The sequence below is a fragment of the Bos javanicus genome, chromosome 5, assembly GCF_032452875.1.
Source record: "Bos javanicus breed banteng chromosome 5, ARS-OSU_banteng_1.0, whole genome shotgun sequence".
Classification (NCBI taxonomy): Eukaryota; Metazoa; Chordata; class Mammalia; order Artiodactyla; family Bovidae; genus Bos; species Bos javanicus.
Window position 1 is genome coordinate 37,192,497 of NC_083872.1, and position 6,887 is coordinate 37,199,383.

Sequence of the window (6,887 nt, forward strand, 5' to 3'; positions counted from 1 at the left end):
CAAGAGTACTGGAGTGGGGTGCCATTGCGTTCTCTGGGGTACTGATTAGAAAATATGAGAGTATTAAAAGTGTGCCATCATTGACAGTATTTTCTTTGCCTCTAGGTGGCACTATAATTTTAGCTATCTTTATTTAGCACTTGGGCCCTGTGTAAAGAAAGGATCCCTAAACTTATTTCCAGTTACCATAAAATGTATTCAGATACTGTTCATGTGGAAAATTATTTAATATACTAATAATATTTGCCATGTTATATTTTCCCCAGTAAGGACTTGAATAGACCTTGGACCAAACGATGAGTAGTCACCTAGGGTTTTGCAGTTTTTCTGGAGCATTTTAGGCTTTCAGAAGCATCTTTGTATTAGCTTTAATTTTCAATGTAATATTTGAAACTGAGCAATAGTGACTCAGGCATACTAAGGTAAAACAAACTTAGATCTTTTATTAAGATTAAAAGCACTTGGATTTTTTGTAAGTTATAATAAACAAGTCATATGCAACCTTGATCCAAGCAACATTTGCTGAGTGTGGTGACAGGCACTTCCACTCCTCTTGTTGTAATCCATGTTTCCACCCTGTAGGTGGGTAGTGTTTTCCCTGTTTTTGCAAATAAGAAAATATCTGAGTGGTTTATTGACCTGTTCAAGTTCAAGCAAGATGGCATTTGATTGAACTTTATTATGCTTCTAGATCAGCACTGCTTTCATCCACTTAAATTTGCCTTCTGAAAACAAGTTTTTGGTTAATAATATTTTCTATTTCTAGCAACTTAGTATTTCTTGATATCGACTAATAGGCATATTGGGGCATGTCTTGAGAGAAAGAAAATTACTTTTGAGATTCTGAGAACAAAGTAAAAGTGATAGGAGATCATTTAGGGAATTTCTAAATCATTTTGGGGTGTTTTCTAGAATATTTTGGGACTTGTATCTCAATGATATGCAACGCCGTTATAGGCTTGAAGGTTTCTTTAGATGATACCTGGTACAATATTAAGTTTCATTGGAAAAGTACAGTGAGAATTGTTTTGTTTTCCCAGCACTCTTCCAACCTTTTCATCAACCATTCTGTTTAAGACAAGGAGAAAGCAGACTATTTCACATTTACATATCACCTGCTGGGTTTACCTTTTTAACAGAGCTGGTGGAGGCCCTAGGCTCAGGAGTCCACCAGGCAATAATATCTAACGAGAATCTCATAATACTACTGTGTTTTATTGACTTTATTTTTCTAGGTACATTTTTTTTTTGGCCAATAATATTGGTTTTCCACTTTTTTGATGTTTCTTTGAAAAGTAAGTTTAATTTTAAAAAGAGGAAATCAATGTAAAGGTAATAAGCACCTACTAGGATAGATATAGCAGTAATGAAAACAGCAATACATGAATGATTGAAGTCTGGGAAACAGTGAGAGTACCTGGACTCAGAGCCGACCTGTCGCTGTGTTATGTGTACCTTTAGTAACCCACTGAATTTCCCTCTTGTGATGTCAGGTGTGAAGTAATGTTAGTAATCATTTTCCAGTCCAGGACAGCATAGCATCAAACAGAATAATGAAAAATACACAAATTCAATATATTATAAGCACAAGTACTAATGATCACATGTCATATCTTAAGATTGTACTGATAGGGATTTTCTTTTAGAAAATCTTATGAAACTGCTAGTGTCTAGCACATAGCAAATTCTTAGTAAATGTAACTAGTGTTATTTTAGTTAATCTTACATTACTGGGCTCTCTGTGGAAGGTTTTATAATTGAATGGCTAATGAATTTCCCTTGAGATCTGATCTGACTCTGTCTTAGCATAAAATGATTATAATTCAACACACTTTTAGATTTATTTATGTATTTTTTACAAGTAGAACTACATATTTCTAAATCTGGGAATTCAGCAGTTCATTCAAATTTAGATCTTTAATATCTGGGTCAGTGTTCTTCAATATTTTCCACCTGAGAACCACCCTTAAGAGTCAAAGAAGAAATGAAGCTGCATATAACAATGGAAAACTTTCTTGCATTAATGTTGGGATAGGAGAAGAGGATGGAGGGAGATATGGAGAGGAAGGAAAATAGGACTTGTCATATTTTTTCTTTATTTACTTCTGAAACTGAAGAAAGAATACTGAAATTTTAGCACGTGTAAGGTGAGGAAGTTGAGGCATTATGATTGCATTTTTTCAGAATGGTCTGGTTGCTCACGCCAACATATCACTAGAGAGACAAAAATTTATGCATTGTATATCTTAACTATACTAATGGTGGTTAATGTAAATAGTTTATTAATTTATCTACTTAATTATTTATTTGACCATGCCACATGGCTTGTGGGATCTTAGTTGTGGGTCAGGGATCAAGCCCAGGCCCTCAGCAGTGAGATCGTGAAATCCTAACTACTGGACTGCCAGGGAATTCCCAATATAAATAGTTTAAAATGTAGTACCTGTGCTATAGATTTTGCTTTCAGATTCAGAAAGATTCTTAAGGATAGCTTGATGTCTTATGATACTGTTTTAATTTATTTTCCTAAGCCCTTCTCCCTTTACCTATTTTTGATAGGCCACAAAACATGCCCCGAAATTCACAGCACTCTGTAAGATGCAATGGGGAAAGACAAATAAGTAATATCCCCGCCTTTGAGGGATATCCTTGACAATATCATTTGATTTGAAATGCCATCTGCAAAAAGAGTATGCAGACTACTAGATGGCGAAGAGAAAAACGAGTGGTGTCTGCATTTCACTTCCGGCTCTCTGTAGGACCAGTAATAGGCTTCTTGACCTCTCAGCACCTCATTCTGAATCCTTAAATGATACTTATATTAGCATTTCTAAGCATTGTGAGATCTCTTAAAATATGCTTTCAACTATTCAGTCTAGATGCTGCTTTCTAGAAAGCTTCTTTCTAGAAAGTTTAAGAATGGAAAATGGTGTTAATGGAGTTAATCTTGTGTAATTTCAGTGTGGGCTATCAGGAATACCTTTAAGTAAAGAAAATGACTCTAATCTTCTTAACCAATTCATTTTCTCAGCGACTGAGAGGCAGGAGCTAATTTACTCTGCCTGTGTACACAGACCCTGTCTTACTAAAGGAAAATTTTACTTATGGAGATAAGTCACTATACCCATGAAATTATTTATATTTAGACATTGGAAAATAAGGCAAAATATAAGAAACATTAAATTGACTTTCCTTTTTCAGTTTCCTTACTACATACTCAACTCAATTACTAATATTTTCTGTTACAAAGAGGAAATTTAATCATGGAGTCAAAACAAGAGCTATTTGGTTGTTTTTAGGGGGAAGAGAACAAAGAGCTGGTCACTCCTCATTTGAGGGTGTTTGAGCAACAAAATGAGTGGGGAGTGGAGAGGGTTAGGGACTCGACTCTTTCTGCTTTGATTCCAAGTCACCCTTTTCTGGTAAGCCTTACTGGCATTTTCTTAGACTCGTTAAGTCAGAATTCCGAATTTTTCACTACAATAGGGTTTTAATCTTAGCTGATTATTGTTTCCACCCCCACCCCTGATCATAAAGGACTAGTGTTTGTTTCTGAAAAGGGAAGGTTAAGACTCTTTCTATTAACATAACCTTTATAATTTCCTTAGGCTATGATAAAATGTGCTGGGTTTTCTTGCATATAATTTTCAAAAGGAAACTAGTTTTTCCATGAAATATCTTAAGAGAAATTAATAGATTTTATGATATGTAAATAATAACAATGCACGTTTTATATTTAGAAACCAGTGGACAAACTGAGAAGCAGTTATTCTGAATTCTGAGAGCATTCTTCCAAGGCATTGAAAGAGAAAACTGATTTCATATGAAGCATTTGATGATTTGTGTTTTTAATGTACATATTGTCTCTCGTTTTGATTGTTGTTATAATTTTCTAACTGACTGCCCCCATTCTTCACTCTAACTGGTCTATCTTTGTATAGTAATGTCAGTTACCCTCCTCCCCCGCCTGAAAAGTAGAAATCTGATCCTGTCATTGTGTTGAGACCATATAACACTTCTGTGGCTTCCCAGTATTAATGGAATGAAAATCCAAATTCCTAAACACAGCACATGTAGACCTGCACAGTATGGCTTCAGATTATCTTTCAAGTGTCATCTGCCTCCTGTTCTGTGAAACATACCTTTTGTTCAGTTCTGTTTGTTCCTTTCCAAATATAGCAAGTTTTCTCATGTTTTGCCTCTCAACCTCCCCATTCCTCTCTGTTTAGGCTTAATAAATGTCTCATCTGTAAAATCTGTGTCCTTACAACAGTCCTACGTCATGTTATACTTATTTGAGTGAATATCTGGTCATCTATATTAAGTATTCAAGGGCATTCATTTTTATACCTCAGGTACCCATCCATGCCTCATACGTAGCAGGCTTATTAATTTACACCTAGGTAAATTTGCTTGGTAAGTATATGTATCTCAGGAAAATTCTAAAATAGTCTTTTATCCTCACAGAAAATTTAGAGTATTAGAATTGATACTCCTTATAATGCCTTTCCACTTCTATGTGAATTGCGAAAATAATTTTAATCTCTTCATCTTTGTCATCACTACCTATAAAATGACTACTTTTGATTTAAATATTAAATGCATTGCAGAATTTCAATTACAACTCAGAACCAGCTCTCAGGGAATGTAACCAACCTCATTTTACAAGTTAAGATTCTAGGGCTTGAAGAGGTTAAGTAACTTACCCTAGTTTTCAAAGAATATTTACCCTAGCTCTCCTTGTTTCCAAGCCTGTGGTGATAAATACTTTGCTCTGCTTGTTCCTAATGCAAAGTCTCTCAGTGCAGTTTGCTTGTTAACTAGTGATTAATTTCTTCCCATTTCTGAATTTGCACGCATATTTCTAATACTTTATGACATTAAGGCAAGTTGGGGGAACATAATGATAATGGGATTTTAATCATTGAGTACTATGTATTTAACATTTTACATCTTACCAGTAAGTACTTATCTGTGGGTTAAGTACTGTTATTTTTATTTTATAGATGAGGGCACAGAGATAGAGTGCAATTAAGAAACTTGAGAAGGGTAAAACATAGAGCCAAAGCTGAAGCCCAGATACTTTTTCTTATAGAATCCAGAGACTCTTAAGCCATGAACTTGGTTTGAACTTAAGTGGTAGTGATTCCATGTCATAGAAGCTAGCACAAATGTTCTCTTGAGGAAACTTATCCTTGGTTTCCCATTTATGTTCAGACACTAAGCAGCACAGAAAAAAAAAAAAAAAGAAGAAGAAGAAGCAATACATTATGCATGAGTGTCAGCAGAAACAAAAGATGGTATAAATAGACCTTCAAAATTCCAGACATGGACTTCATGTTGACTACTTTTAAAGAAGTAAGAAACAAGCTTGAAAAGATGCAGGAAACAAGAAAATTAAAATACTATCTAGCGTATTTGAAAAAGAACTAATATACTTTCCAGAAGTGAAAAATGTAATAATCAAAATCAGTTTTCATCATGAGTTTAATAACAGTACACAAAATTGAAAACAAAATCAATTCAGTTTGTTCAGTCACTCAGTCATGTCCTACTCTTTGCGATCCCATAGACTGCAGCATGCCAGGATTCCCTCTCCATCACCAGCTCCTGAACCCTGCTCAAACTCAAATTCATGTCCATTAAGTTGGTGATGCCATCCAACCATCTCATCCTGTTATCCCCTTCTCCCACCTTCAATCTTTCCCAGCATCAGAGTCTTTTCAAATGAGTCAGTTCTTCACATCAGGTGGCCAAAGTATTGGAGTTTCAGCTTTAGCATCAGTCCTTCCTATGAATGCTCAGAGCTGATTTCCTTTAGGATTGACTGGTTTGATCTCCTTGCAGTCCAAGGGACTCTCAAGAGTCTTCTCCAACACCACAGTTTAAAAGCATTAATTCTTCAGCACTTAGCTTTCTTTATAGCCCAATTCAATACATGACTACTGGAAAAACCATAGCTTTGACTAGACAGACCTTTACTGGCAAAGTAATGTCTCTGCTTTTTAATATGCCGTCTAGGTTGGTCATAGTTTTTCTTCCAAGAAACAAACGTCTTTTATTTTATGGCTGCAGTCACCATCTGCAGTGATTTTGGAGCCCAAGAAAACAAAGTCTCTCACTGTTTCCATTGTTTCCCCATCTATTTGCCATGAAGTGATGGGACCAGATGCCATGATCTTAGTTTTCTGTATGTTGACTTTTAAGCCAACTTTTTCACTCTCCTCTTTCACTTTCATCAAGAGGCTCTTTAGTTCCTCTTCACTTTCTGCCATAAGGGTGGTGTCATCTGCATATCTGAGGTTATTGATATTTTTCCTGGCAATCTTGATTCCAGCTTCTGCTTCATCCAGCCCGGCATTTTGCAAGATGTACTCTGCACATAAGTTAAATAAACAGGATGACAATATACAGCCTTGATGTACTCCTTTCCCAATTTGGAACCAGTCTGTTGTTTTGTGTCTGGTTCAAACTGTTGCTTCTTGATCCGCATACAGATTTCTCAGGAGGCAGGTAAGGTGGTCTGGTATTCACATCTCTAAGAGTTTTCCAGTTTGTTATGATCCACACAGTCAAAGGCTTTAGCGTAGTCAATGAAGCAAAAGTTTTTTTTTTTTCTTCTGGAATTCCCTTTCTTTTTCTATGATTCAACAGATGTTGGCAATTTGATCTCTGGTTCCTCTGCATGTTCTAAATCTAGCTTGGATATCTGGAAGTTCCCAGATCATGTGTTGTTGAAGGCTGGCTTGGAGAACTTTGAGCATTACTTTGCTAGCATGTGAGATAAGTGTAATATATGGTAGTTTGAACATTCTTTGGCATTGCCTTTCTTTGGGATTGGAATGAAAACTGACCTTTTCCAGTCCTGTGGCCACTGCTGAGTTTTC